The 15,247-nt window shown below is 33.8% G+C and overlaps 1 protein-coding gene across 33 annotated transcripts in view; it reads right to left on the bottom strand.

Annotated features, from left to right (window-relative positions):
• CNTN1 (contactin 1) overlaps window positions 1-15,247 on the bottom strand; it is a 347,842-nt gene that overhangs the window by 205,820 nt on the left and 126,775 nt on the right. For 11 of the 33 annotated variants that reach the window (XM_070619419.1, XM_070619420.1, XM_070619417.1 and 8 more), the window contains one exon: window positions 13,683-13,781. The exons of 16 other annotated variants lie outside the window; for them this stretch is intronic. The gene's annotated coding sequence lies outside the window, so the exon portion shown is untranslated. Of the gene's footprint in view, window positions 1-13,682; window positions 14,000-15,247 lie in introns of all 33 variants that reach the window. 6 more of the 33 variants (XM_070619424.1, XM_070619425.1, XM_070619423.1 and 3 more) reach the window with 1 other exon arrangement.

The following is a 15,247-nucleotide window of genomic DNA, read 5'->3' as shown; positions in this document are numbered from 1 at the left end:
TTTAATTTAAAGAGAAAGCTACAAGGAGCTCTTATAATGCTAAAGATGTAAACATTAACAAATACGTTACTTTAACATCATTCTCTAAAGAGCTGATTGGTTGATCGATTGATTCTTTACTGGATTCATATATATCTCCCACTAAGATAGTATTCTATATCTCACAGGGGAAAAATAGAGAGGCTTTTCCTAATCTGGGTTTGTTTTGCTTTGGTTGCATATGACATGGCTGGGAAATTGTTTGAAAATCTTTATCTTAACAATTATTACAAAAGTATTTAAGAAGGTACTGTTAGCATTCCATACTTCGTGGAGACTCAGTCTCCCTAATGGAAATTCTCCAGATGACAGGAGAATAAATCAGAGATCCTAGCATAATGTCTAACACTAGTTAACTCTGTTTCCCCTCATAAATCCCAATCAAGTTTCTGTACTGCTATTTGTGGAACCAAAAGATAGATGGACAGATTGGAGTAGAACATAATTGTGAGTCAGTTTCCAGGAAATGGTTCAAAGATTTGACTAAGATTTCCAATCTACAATATGCTTGTTGGGGGGGGGGGGGTTCAATCATTGATGTAATTTTTGCATTTGTTCATGTTTTGCATTCCCTGAATGATTATCTATGTATATCTCATATATACATATATATTATGTATCATATAACATCAACCTCTTTAATCAAGAAGGTGGATTTTATTATTGCTCTTAGTGTTAAATTTATTTTTTTGGTCTTTATAGCTTTCCTTTTAGAGGTATAAAAGTTATTAACAGTTCCAGGAACATTTTATTTGTACTTCACAAGCAGTTTGAGAATTGGCGAGGCCAGATATTACTGATCCCCATTTTATTAATTAATTTATTTATTTATTTATTTTTGGTGAGGAAGATTGGCCCTTAGCTAACATCCGTTGCCAATCTTCCTCTTTTTGCCTGAGGAAGATTGTCGCTGAGCTAACGTCTGTGCCAATCTTCCTCTTTTTGTATGTGGGACGCCAAAATGGCATGGCTTGATGAGCAGTATGCAGGTCCGTGCCAGGGATCCAAATCCATGAACCTCGGGTCGCCAAAGTGGAGTGCATGAACTCAACCACTGTGCCATCAGGCCAGCCCCACTAATCCCCATTTCAAAGATTAGTAACCTGAAGCTTAGAGGGATTCATCCATTTGTTTAAAATCTCAAGGACCACAAATTCAAGTTTTCTGATTCCGAGTCCATCCAGCATTTTGATGACACTACCACACTAATATTTATTGATCCTTCTAACTGTGCAGGGATGTCTTCTTTTGATACTTCACTACCTGTTGCTTAGAGATATGGATCTATCACAAATTCTATCACGTTACAGTCCTATATTATATTTAATTATTTTGTCTGATAAGGCAATCATGGAGAAAGAAGCGATTTTTCTCCTTTATAATCAGTCCCTACCGCCTTTTTCTTCTTGTTCAATAAAAAAAGCTGACACTCTAGATTCCATCTGTACTACAAAGCCATGATATATAATTCAGTTCAGCACAACTTCAGCAGGAGTTTCATCCTTGAGAAGACCTAAAGGCTAAGTACCAACTGCCAGATGTATGGCACACATCCTTCAAAGGCCTGGAAAAAAAAATAATTTAATTGGAAAAACCTCTTTGAAATATCCATTCTTCATTTTATTACATCTGTATCTCTTTTAAAGAGACTGGATGTGGTCAGATTAATGTTTACCAAAAATTCCAAAATACCATTTGAATCTCTTGACTCAGTCAAAACAGATGAGGATCTAGATGCCAACTCATAAATTATGAACATATTTATTTGATCATTATATGCACACTAATACTTCCAAAAAGAATTTATGGCAGCTTATATAGTCAATAAAGCTTTTAACACAGTGATAAAAAAATGAGACCCCAGTACGAAGGGAACACAAATAACTCAGCCTAGGGCATATTATCTATTAACTGAACAGAAAATTTAGCTATAAACTGCCTAGATGTCAATGCAAAAACAAAAAGGGAAGAAAGAAAAGGCAATTAATTATATAGCTCATAGCAAATAAAAAAATAATAATTTTTAATAAAATTAAAATGTTTTCCTAACATTGAACACTAAGAGAAATTTTGACTTTACAGAAATGTCACTGGGAAAAAAATAATTTAAAAGAAAGTTTTAAAAGAATATTAAACGCCTTCTTCGTATCCCAATTCTTATATTAATTCTGGTATCAGATTGCAGCCTTGAGAATCCATTCTATCTAGGTATAAAGGTTACTGTTCCTATGACAATATATGTGTAGAGTTTAGAAACTTTTGAGGAATAACTCACTCCTCCATGCCGTAACTCTACTGCTCCCTATTATGTGCTTCTGGCGTAATTAGTAAGATAAAATTCCAATTTCAACCCACATTATAAATTCACGTTTTTCAACTTTTTCCTAAAAACCTTTGAAAATAATGAAATTCAAATAATTTTCAGTTCACATTTTTAATTGGCCCAAATAGGGTGCACAATATTGAAACCGGCACAAATTGAAAGAAGCAACCATTAGTGAATTCAATCTTTTTCTCTGAAATATGCACGTGAAAAAAGAAAGTTTGGCTCATTTGAATGACTTTGTTTCAGATATTGATAATGAAAAACTGCTCTATGCGGTGATGATGCATAGGAAGAAAAAATGAATACACAAGTATGCAGGAAACTTCATGGAAGCGTTCGAGTTCTGAATAGTCTCACCCCCCAGTTCCTGTCATCTTTGTTTTTGTTTTTGTTTTTTTGTGATTACTGGTAGATTTGCTCTATTCTTTTCATATCAATTGTTCATATAAGTTTACTGTTTTCCTAGCTTCTACTGCAGTGCCTTTGCTAAAGCAATTTCTTTTATCACCTATAAAGTAAATCTTTACCATTGATTTTCTGCTAAACTCATTTTAAATCAGACTCTAAAGCCATCACATGATTGAGTTTCCCTAATTAGCTCAATCTGTGTATAATCATTTTTACTGCCTACATGGAATATTTAATTTCCATACTACTCATATGCATTTTTGATATGTTTCTTTACAGCCCAAACTTAATCACTCCACTCTTAACCAAATTGTAAATAAATAGGAGGCTATATTTCTTTGTAATTTGTCTTATATGCAATTATTTTGTAATGGTCTATAAAGCCTAAATACTAAATTATTTTTAAATAACTAATCACATATGTATGACACATACGACAAAAATTTTTCCTAAACAAAATTAAAATATTGGGTTTTATTAACACATTTTAAAATGTTTATTGTTACTCTAGTGATGACATTTAAATAAATATACAAAACACTTTCCATACTGCCTAGCACAAAGTACAAAATGAGTAAACATTGGTATACCCATCTCTCCTTTTAAGTAGTGCTTTATTCTGTCAACAAAATACGATAAACAGTGATTTTGCTGTGAAACAGGTTACAATATCGCTGGGTAATTAACAAATTAAACTTGTGTCCTTCATTCTCCTTATTTTACCAATTGCTAGGCAATATGATATTCACAGTTTTTCTGCATTTAATGTCTATTGCATATCTACACTTTGTTGAGCCAATTTAATCCTAATTGGTCTTCTATGTGAGAAATGGAGATTCATACAACCTCCACTTCAACTTTAACACATTTTACTCTTGTTTCTTCCCAAGTTATAAGCTACTGAAATTTCTGTTTTTAATATTTAACCAAAGCTTTTAGTTTCAGCATGGTTGATCGACACATGATTAGCTCTTTTAAGAAGAATTAAGTTTATATTGATGCTGAGTATGTCTCAATGGGTGCTCATCTCCTAATCAATGCTCATGAATGATTTCTTCCAACGTTATACTTCTGTGGTTAAGATCTAAGAATTCTATGTGTTTTGAATCACAGAGGAATGATTTTCTTTCATTGAAGTTTCCTTTCTTTTCTTGAGAATGTTTCCTGAAATAGATAATTCAGAGAAGCAAAAGCAATTCATTAAAAAATATTTTCCCTACAACTAAGAAATTAATTACATGAACAACATTAAATCTGAATCAAGAATTCTACAATTAGGGAAAAAATCTTGGAAGTTTTATATTATTATTGAACTTTTAACCATGTATGCTTTGAAATTTATTTTTCTGTATGTAGGTATGCCTAAATAGTAGGTCCTTATATCGTAAGACTCACTCATCAGAAATTCAGTTTCTGCACATAAAAATTAATAATTAATCATGATTTTTAGAGGACCCCTTCCAAATCTTAAGATTTCATTTTATTCTTGATGAGGGACTAGACAGAGAAACTCTAAATAATATCCCTCTTGAATTACAAAAATATTTCCTTCATTACTATATAAAGCAGCTATTTAAGTTCAATTTAAAGGAAAGGAGAGTTTCCTCTAAGAGCATTAATATTTCCATAGGTGACGGCTACAGCCTACTGCAGTAAAGATAATAGAAAATAACTGTATTTGTGATTTTTCTTGTATTTAATAACTTCAAAACAATCATTGTGCCAAAGAATGTTCTTTTTTTCCTACAAAAATGATTAAAATATGTCAATTATTTAAAAATCAACAGTATTTGGCATTCATGCTCTCCTGCAAAGGTCTGATCCAAATATATCCATGTAAACATTTGGCTGTGTTCTTTCTCTCTCTTCTAGTTGAGGATTGAGGCACAAATAACTGCTTCTCTCAATATCTTTATTACTATTTTCTACTTAGTTCTACTCTCAAGAATTTCTCATGTATTTAACACCTTCAGTAAGTTCCAGAGAAACAATGTACTATTTCATGCCATCTTTAACAACATGAAACGAAGCCCAGACCTAACAAGACACATTCTTTACGGCCTAGATCTCCGCTTACCTTGCAGGTTATTTATTTCCAAACACTTTGTTTCACATCATTTAACCTATGAGTGGGTCACAATATAGAATATATTCACTGTTTTTTAGAATACTTTCTTAACATTCCTACTGCCTCATTGTAGTCCATTTCACCATAACTACTATGAATTAATCATGTGAGTCAAGAAGACCTTATTATCAATATATTAGTGACAAATATTTACCAACTGTTTACAATATATCAAGCAATGTGCTACACACTGAAGCTATGGACATAAGCAGAACAATAATTGTTTCCATGGAGTCTGAAAACATGTTGAATATTATTTAAAGTAATTTAAAATATTTTGACTGTTTTCGTCCCTGCTATTCAAATAACTTCTAGATAAGACACAATTTCTCTTTCATTAAAATATCTACAATACTTTTGCTGGGCAGAATATCCATTCAACTTTTAAATCACCAAGAGTTTTTACATTCATTTTCTAATCAATATATCAACAAAAACTATATGCTCATTCAAATCACCTAAACTTGCTATACAACACAATCTTTGTGGAAAGTATCACAAAATGTACTCACTGCTGGTGGTGGAAGAGAAGGTGGTACACAATATCTAAATCAAATCTTGGTGGCCAGGCATGTTCCCTAAGGCATAGCAAGGCTGGACTTCATTGAGATGGAAGCCCACACTCATAAAGAAGCTGACATTGTTGACACGGCATTCAAATCTCCAGTTACAGGTATACTTTAGGTCTAGCTGTATCCCAACCCTGTCCTTCCCAACATTTGCTTGTACAGCCTCAGACACATGATACTATATCCTTCCAGTAAATCCCCCTCTTGCTTAAGCTAGTTTGAGATAGATTTTTGTCATGGAAAAAATATCCTACTACTATAGGATTCATCTTATATTTGATATGTACACTTAATACGATGAATGTTCTCTCCAAGTCTATTAATTTGATGGTGTGACTGAAACAATAGTGTCTTAGAATTAATAAAATGTGATATTAATTCATGTAAACATTTATTCAATCCATATTTACTGACCATTTACTATGTCTACAGCACTGTACTAGACACTGGGAATGCAATGACGGACAAAACAGAAGTGATGCCCTTTCTATTCCTCAGTCATATGCAGGAGACTCCTCTGGTTAATATCACTTTTTCTCCTGAAGGAGGTAAGAAGAAAAAAAGGGTCTAAAAGTATCTCCCCAGGGAAAACCATTAAAAAATTATTCTTATATTTTAAAATAATTCACATTTTAGAGGGATCAGTAATAAACTAATATAAATTTATTGAAAACTTATTCAACAATTTACTCAATGACATTTAAGCTGGGTACATGGACATCTTGTAAAACTTATGTATTTCCTCAAATGGAAATTTTATTCCTTATCCATCAGTGACATTTTCCATACTTGAGCAAAGTCATCTTTTTGAAAACTTAGATTACGTTTACAGATGGTTTATTTTTCAAACTATACTTGACTTTTTTTCTAATTAAAAACATCTTAATAAAAATTAATTTGCAACTTTACACTGGCTCTACTTGTTCATTTCAGTTAAAATGAAAGAAAGATGAATAAACTTATGAATACAGGGGTCTAAAACATCCTTGAATATACATGTGAAGTGGCATTTGACAGTTCCTGCAAAGTGCTAAGAAAATTTAGTAAAAGTATAGGGATATAGAAGAGGAACTTTAGTTTTCTAATCCTGAACATAGAGTTTTAGTGACAGTGTAACCTCCAGATCTCAGTTTTCCCCATCTTTAAAGTCAGGATCTCATAGTTTTATAGAGAGGATTAAATGAGATAATGCACTTAAGCATTTCTCAACACCAACTCATAGTTTGTTTCTTCTTTCCTTTCAAATTGTGTTAACTATCTATATCTTTTTAGTGTGAAACCCCAAAGTTTACAGGCAACACCATTTATTTCATAATTACACTGAATAAACCATTATATAAATATTTTAAAACTATTTTCCATATTCTTTGATTGCCTCATCCAGGAAGTTATTCTTGATACTCTTCTCTGATTTTGGCTAGAGCCCAATTCACATGCACTTACTGTACCTGATTTACACCTTTACAAGGGCAATCTTTGTTCAGTGAACTTTCCATTTGCTCCCCTCTCTTATTCAATAGACTGTGCTGTCCATGGCAACAGGGAATATACTTCCCTTTGCATGGTCACTGCACATAAAAAGGGCTTAACAAACATTTGCTCAATTAATGAATTAGTGTGTTCCATGACCTCAAGAGATTCAGAATTGTGGCGCGTGATGTAGTTATCTATTACATGTGGATACAACATAACTGCATCTATTAAACTGTACCATAGTATCTGGTATATATAAATCTGTTTATTCCACTAGAATATAAACTCATGATGGGAAGGCTCATGTTTTACTCAAGCAAAGTCTGGTCTAGTGGCTGGCATATATGTCGGATTTGCCAAATATGGTTCCTCAGCTCAACAGAATTGCTCCAGCTCATATATATATTACATACATAATGGGCACTTAGAACTTGGGAAGATACTGCGACTTGCCTTGTGCTCAACAGCTCAATTCAAGGGAATAATGTGGCAACTAAAAACATTACCTGAAAAGAATAGCCATATGCCCAGACAACCCTTGATAAATGATCTTTGCTTCTGTGTATGGTATTAACTGGAATGTAGATATTTTAGAAGTGATCCTATTGGCAATAAAACATCAAAGTTTCAGGCATAACGGCATAAAGGCTTTGGCTAGTTAAACAGATAGCAATTGATTGGCCTGAGAAATATGGCTGACAGTATCAGAAAAAATGAGTACATCGGTTAGATGGGAGAGCAAAAGGAAGTAGTGATGTTAATTCTAAGTTTATATATGTAGCAAATGGAAGTGTTTCTTCCACTTAGAACCCATCATCCATCTGAAGGTCAATCAGATAGATATTAAGCCAAGCCCTTACTACAAGTATTACTGTGCATGGCACTTCTATATTAATCCATAATGACAACTGTCATTTAAAAAGTGCTTCACTATGTTACATAATTTTACTAAGTAAGTATTTGAGCATGAATAATTGTCTAAGAATATAGTGATTTAAGGGCAGATAAATTTGCAGACAGAGGGAGACCAGATGACTTGTAATCACCTTTTTTATGTTCACTGAGACACTGCTATTATCACTTTTAATAGACAAAGACAACACAAGGAATTTTTTCTAAAGATAAGATTATATTCAGATATCCCACAGTCTGAATTTCCAAAAAATTCTCTTTTTTGATGGAGATTATAGTTCTTATTCTCTAATTTTATTACCACTCAGTATTATTTTCCAGCCAAATCCTCATATATTAACCAAGACAGAGCCAGAACTCAAATTATAGGAAACACAAAATCAGGAAATAAAAAATAAATATTATGCTCATGATAATTTTACAGAATAAATTTCCTCAGTGGAAACTATCTCTGAATTTTCTACTAAAATTTTCCCTCCATAGAAGATCATTGTTCATCGTGATTTGAAAACACTTTAAAAAATTATAATAAAAGTCATTTCCCAGGTTCAAGTAAGGGGAAATATTGTAGTTGTTTTCCGCTCTTCTTACCTATTAGTTCTGGAATCTGGGTGCCCTCATAGTGACTTATTTAGTTTATTGCTTGTTCATCCAATTCACCTCTTGACTGCCTACTTTCCCAGTTCTTCAATAGATTCTCCTGTTTGTCACCCAGCTTCTCTGCTTGCCAACTAATATATCATCTTCCATCTGTTTAAATTCCTCTGTTCTTTCTGGCACAGCTCTGCCTCCAGATTCCCTCCCAGCCACCTACCTTGCTGTCCTTCCATCTGCTAGCATGACTAGTATCTTTTCTAACCTATTCCCAATCTAAATCATCTCCAATTGCTCGCTTGAATTTCTTTATCAAAAGTTTCTCTCTTAAAGGGCTATTGTGATTGCAGCAATAACTCATAATCGTACAATCTTGAAGTAGAAAGGGAATTTAAAAGCCATAAAGTTCAAATATGCATTTAATGTTTGAATTCTTCTACCCTTTAAAGTCATTTACTGTTCTCGACTTCTTTCAGTGAGGGTGTTTTGAATAGAGAGTACCGCTGGAAGATACCGCTGATGTCTTTTGCTGTATATTCTTCAGAGCACTACTTCTGTGTGGTCTAATTCTTGCTAGTCTTGTGGTTAATTGTGTTTGGTTCATTGTTCCAAAGTTTTGCATTCACTTATTAGCAACAACCTTTTCTTGGATACCACATTCTCAAGACAGTTCAATTCAATTTTTAGGCTTACTGTAGCAGAAATATTTTTTAATTAGGATGCGTGTTATAGCTGCCTACTGGATATTAAAGACATTATGTAAACATTGCTAGTATTTGATAATCACAGTTTCAGAACTTGGTATTTAAAGAGCATAAGGTGGCATTTTCCCCCTGACATTGATTTAGTTGCTTGACAAGGTAGATGCTTCTTTTCATGTAGCAGATATGAAATACTAAAAGTTAAACTAATTTCAGGAAAACATTTAAAACTTTAGACCTATGAGACTCATTTGACATGAGACTGAAAACTTCGAATTGTCCCTTCATATTTCTAGAGGATATACCCTCCCTCTATGAACCACAACTTAGAAAAGAGTTAAGCTTATGTTTATAAGAGGTTCACACAGAATTTACCCTTAAATTCAAAACAATATAGCAGTTTAATACAAAGGTAATGATTTTAAAAAAAAAGACTTGACTGATTTATTCTAAATACGAGGAATATAATATTTGTATTGATGTTAATTGGTGTTAAATAAGATGTTAAGAAGTTTTTCATGTTGCTTTTAATATAAGCTTTATTATTTAAGTATGGTAAAGCCAACAGATCTGGTAATGATTGCCACTGAAATGACACCTTGTTAGACTCACAGATTCCAAGAGAAGGGGGCATGTCAAGCCTGGGGGCACAGAGGGAATCACGGGGAGGGGTCAGCTGGGAGGCAGAGGGAGAGGGGGAACTGTGGGCAAGAGCCTATATTGTGGTTTTCCCAGGAAAAAGGCAAGGTAAAAGGGGATTCAGAATTGGCCAGTTTAAATTATTTCTGGGAGTTTTGGGGCATAGGGGCTGTCCCTAATTGTCTACTCTTAGGCTCTGGGGTGATGAGGGCAGGAAGAAAGTGGCCCAGAGTGTGGGAACCCTGATAAAGAAGGTCGAAGGTGTGGGGTCTGGACTGCTTTGTTTGCATTTGGAAAGGGCACCTGAGGGCAGTGGTCTACTAAGTCCAGCAATTTACTAACCAGTGGTTTACCAACCCTGGGGGTCAGCAAGACGAAGTCTTAGCATACAGAAAATACAGGACGTAGTCAATGAAATATTGAATTTAGGATTAATAGTCACTAAAAAGAAACCTGATTCAGGGGTCAGAAACTTCTTTAGTGTTAAAGGCCTCCAGTGGGATTAAATAATATCTGTGGGTGTCCAATGACTGCAAAACCACCAAAACATGTTAATCTGGTGGTTAAGGTCTTAATAACTTCCTCCCACCTTGTTTATTCTCAGCTATACCCACCCAATTCCTCTATTTCAGTCCTGACACTAGAATAAATAGTATTAGTTTTTGCCTCTGTGCCTTTATGCATATTCTTCTGAGCTCCATTTTAACATTTTGAGTATGGGTCCTCATTTCTCCTGATGATGCCATAATTTTTGGCCAAATATTTTGGCTGAGGCTATGTTGTAATTTGTTTTTCTGTTTTTGAATTATTTGTCCTATAGAAAGCACAGCCATTCATCTTTATTTTGCATCTACAGAACCAGAATACCTAGTAAAAGCACACAAGAAGATCTTTAATAAATGCTTCTTCATTGCACTGAATTGTCTTATGAGAGGAAAGTTATCAGGAAACAATGAAAAATGGGGTGAAATGTATATTTAAAATCAGACAGAATAAATTGGTGAAGCCAACTCCTAAGAGCAGATATGAAAAGAAAATGTTTCATAAACTAATTTCTTAGGGACAATATTTTAAGGAGGAACTAATTTTGTCATTTTCTCCAATGGGAGAGAAAGGAAGATGAAATCTCTTGGTAGCACTGTTTGTTATAAATTCAAACTTGAAAAGTTTTCTCTGAATTTTACAAAGCTTGTAACTCATCAGGACTATTTACTAAAGAATCCTACGGGGGTTTGCTTATCATACAAATATAAGCTCAGATTTAATCAATTTGTATGGATGTTTTAAGTTTGGATAAATGAGCATATTATCTCTCTTCAAATATTCTTACTGTCCTAATCTTCCATAAGTGATTCATAACTTTTTCATTATGCTAGTTTATGGTTAATGTTAAATATTGCACATAAACAGACATAAATAGATATAGACATAAATCGTTTTCTACTTATATTTATTATAATATATATCAAATATCCCTTATTAGTGTAAGTATTTATTCCCTATAAGAAAATTGACAGCTTATATTTTAAAATATTCTTCTCAACTGATTTATCACTCATCACCTTTAAAATTCATTTTTAAAGTAAACTATAAAACCTTATATTATTAAATCATGATATTTCAGAATTCTTATAAATTGATTTTGAGGCATTAATTAAATATATCAACTATGAATTAAGTACATTTTTCTTTCAAAAATCTTACATTGGATATTTCACTGCTATAGTTCTCATTCCATTTTCCCTTTTAATGTCTTTTCTATATCTTCAATCTCCTTTCCGACTGCATCTGATATGATTATACTTTGCCATAATAATCACTATCTATACTCATTTTGGTGTTTCAACTCATATATTGTGGGTGATATTCAAATAGTCTCATTCATTCCTTGTTAGTTTCTCCTAGTTGATAACCTATAAAATTTATTTATAACTACTGTGAGAATTGGGAACTGAGCACATCTCATTTCAGATTTCTCTCACATAATACAGGAAATATTCTTTATCTGACCGTCAGGTATTTTCAATGAGATTGATGAACAGCTTTGAGACTAGAACAACGACAGAGAGGTTTAAATAAGTACAAGTGCAGTGTTACATGGTTCTCTTTGTTTATACAATCTCCCCATGTTAGTCCATTAATTTTACTGCTACGATCCTGTCATCCAGCTTGGAGGCTCTTCTTCTACTGTCACCTCAGCCAGATCCAACAGCAGCACTGCTGTTAGACTCTTTACTCAGATTTAGTATGTGTCATGAAGCAATAAATATCTGTAAGTTTCTGCCCCCTCCATTCTTTCTCTTTTTCCTTTAGATTCTATTTTACCAGCTGTTAATGGGCCACCTCAGCCAGGAGGCATTTGAGCAGAATTGAACACCATGACTCAGCATCAGGAGACCTCTCAGATGTATAGGCAGTTACTTCTCCTTCCTTTCTTCCCCTCCCTAAGGAAAAACTCCACGTGTGAGTTTCCTCTTGTACCTAAACTAGATCAGCTTTGAAGCTTTAAACACATTCTACAATGCTGGGAATTCTGTGCCACAATACCACCGGACAGTTGACAAGTAATAGAGTAACACCATAGTAGAAATGAAATGCACTGTGAAATGCTTGAAAAGTAGTTTTCTTCTGCTCTTATTATCAATGTTCTATATTTCTTTCTATTTTTAAAATAAATGATGCCTATTTTACAGAGCATACTAGGCTTTATCTATTACTAGTTCTTGATTGATTATTTGGCAAATATATTTTTAAAAATTTAGCACCAATTAACATATTTGAAGAAATATATATTCATGCTATCTTAAATATATTATGTTTTATAAATTATATATTATAGTGCATATGTATGTGTTTATATGTGTGTATGTAAATGTGTATATATATCCACTGATAGTGTAAATTTACTGTTGAAAAGCAATCCTTAAAGAATTTTACTATATGTTTTTGCTATATCTAGATTTTCTTACTGAATGTTTGTTAATGCTATTTTCCCACCCTAAACAAATGTTCAGGAATTCATATCATGTAGCACATTATTTGCATATTTATTAATTATTTCCATGATACTTAAGCAAGCAGCTATAATTCACAAAGACTGGCAAATACAGTGGTATAGAACTATATTTTTCAGTTTTGCAGAGTTTTTGTAAATTTTATTTGGCTTTTATATAGTGGGTTCTACAATTGTATAAGCTTAATTTTTGAAACGTCTAGAAAGAAATAAAACTTTCTTTTTGGTAAATTTCAAATTATGCCATCTATCCATTCCTTTTGGATCAAGGCATTCTGAACAGGAAGAAAAAATAAAACACTACAGGCAGAAGTCAGACTGTTTTGTATCTGACAACAAGGTCTTCCTTCAAGGACATGCTAGTCCAAATTATTTTAATTCCATCTGTTCAATTTGTATGCAACACAGTATTTGAGTTTTCCTCTACTTCTGGGAGAAGGATTGAGAATTTTTGGTGTCTACCAACATCTTTTACCATAATTTGAAAATGTTGACATTAAGGAAATAATCTCAGCCAAACGAATACCACAGCCTTGCTGAAACTTCTCCACAAGGAGGTAATTTTTTATTAATTCAGCTCACTCTCAGTGCTATCCCTCCCCAATTTGCAGGCTCCTATCTATCCAAGAGACACACATCTGAGCTCTGGTACATTCTTGAAAAGCTTTTGTGTGCAAAATAAAATACCCCATGGCACAATCCTGTCAAAATTACAAAATAAAGTCGGCTTCCAATTAACATAACAATCGAGAACCCTGAAACTGCATGGCAATACTGAGGTCTGAGTCAACCTTACTAATACTGCATCACCGTTATGTTATCCTAACTCAGCACATTCTCGCTTACAATGATCTCACCTAGAGAAAAACCTCGGACTTACCTCATATGTGGAGTGTTCTGTTGTTCTGGGTATAATATTTATCGCAAATTGTCCGTTTGAATAAATGCAGCGACAGTTATACCACAATATGCCTCTCTCCTGCAGCAGAAAGCAAGTTAAAAGGACTTCAAGCTGTGACCTCAGAAGCAGGCACAGCCGCTCCCATCCTTCAGCCAACCTTCTGGGGAGAGCAGGTTAGATGACAGTAAAGCTGGCTCTCTACATCGCAATACTCTCAAATAACGCATTCTGTGCTGCGAGCTGGGGGATTTACATCTTCCAAATTCGGCTGGCCTGAGTCAATGCTGCTTCTATGCCTGAAAATATTAAGCATTTCACTGCAGTCACTTAATGCAAGAAACTATCTGAGGCGACTTCACAAACCCTGTCATTTTGTTCGGAGACTAAAGAATGAGCACCACATGCATAATTCATGCATTAAAATCTTCAATGCACTTCCTGTAGCCACTGTTCTATCCAGTAATGGGCTATTGATCACCTCATCGCTAAGACAATTGGAGCTCCGCGATTGGTTTATTTCCACAAATAAAATTACAACCTAAATCACAGGCAGAAGCCTCCAAGCCTGCAGCATCCACTCGGGTAAAACACTCACATAGACGAGATGATATTTGCATACTGCAGAAGGTTTAAACCGGACTCTCTTCGGCAGAAACGCTAGAGCATCTGTTTTCTTTTATTTAAAAGACATACTTTCTGCAGGTTTAGGCTGAATATTTTACATTATACGTGAGACATGCAGAGTTAATTTTTTCCTGCCATTTCTGGAAAATCAACAAGGCTAAACTGAAAATGAAGAAAAAAAATAAAACAAAAGTGACGTATGACTATAAATCATAGGAGATTTTTACCTGGGCTCATTTGAATAACCTTTCTTAAAAGACTTTAATTTAAAAATAATCAATGTTCATTTCAATAATACGGAAGAGGTTTCTTTTTTTTTTTATCATCATAGTTGGTACATGTGATCATCATTGTCAACTATTTTGGACTGTAAGCACCTTTATTGTGTGTGTGTCAGTAGTTCTGAGAACACTTTCTCTTAGAATTTAAGCTTTTAAAAACACACCATGGTTTTTATTAGTCTTTTTTCACTGCCTCAAAAAAGCAGGCTTTAAAACGAAATGTTCATAATTCATTATGCTAATATTCATCGCGGGGAAAAAACACAGGTAGCATATTAATAAGTCATAATAGTATTTGCAAAAATCCTATAGTGGGAGATCCATGTAAAACAGCAAATGCATATACGTACAAGAAATGTTTGTCTATTTCTGATTGTATCTTCAATGTATAAACTAATTAAGCTTTCTTTATCCACCAAAAGATGACTGAATATGATGTTATAAGATTATTTAGCAGCCTAATGCCATGTCTTTCCAAAGCCTCTTTTTATATACACACTGGTACCATAAACACACACAAGTATCACAGTTCTATGTGGTCACACCTGACCATTTGTCAGACCAGAGTGACACCTTCAAGTTCATGGCTCGGGGCTAGAGTAGAGAATAACTGTCAGAGGATAATAGAGGTTTACCATC

The sequence above is a fragment of the Equus przewalskii genome, chromosome 5 (assembly GCF_037783145.1).
Source record: "Equus przewalskii isolate Varuska chromosome 5, EquPr2, whole genome shotgun sequence".
Taxonomy (NCBI): domain Eukaryota; kingdom Metazoa; phylum Chordata; class Mammalia; order Perissodactyla; family Equidae; genus Equus; species Equus przewalskii.
Note: the sequence above shows the minus strand (reverse complement) of the source record. Positions and strands in the feature narration are given on the sequence as shown.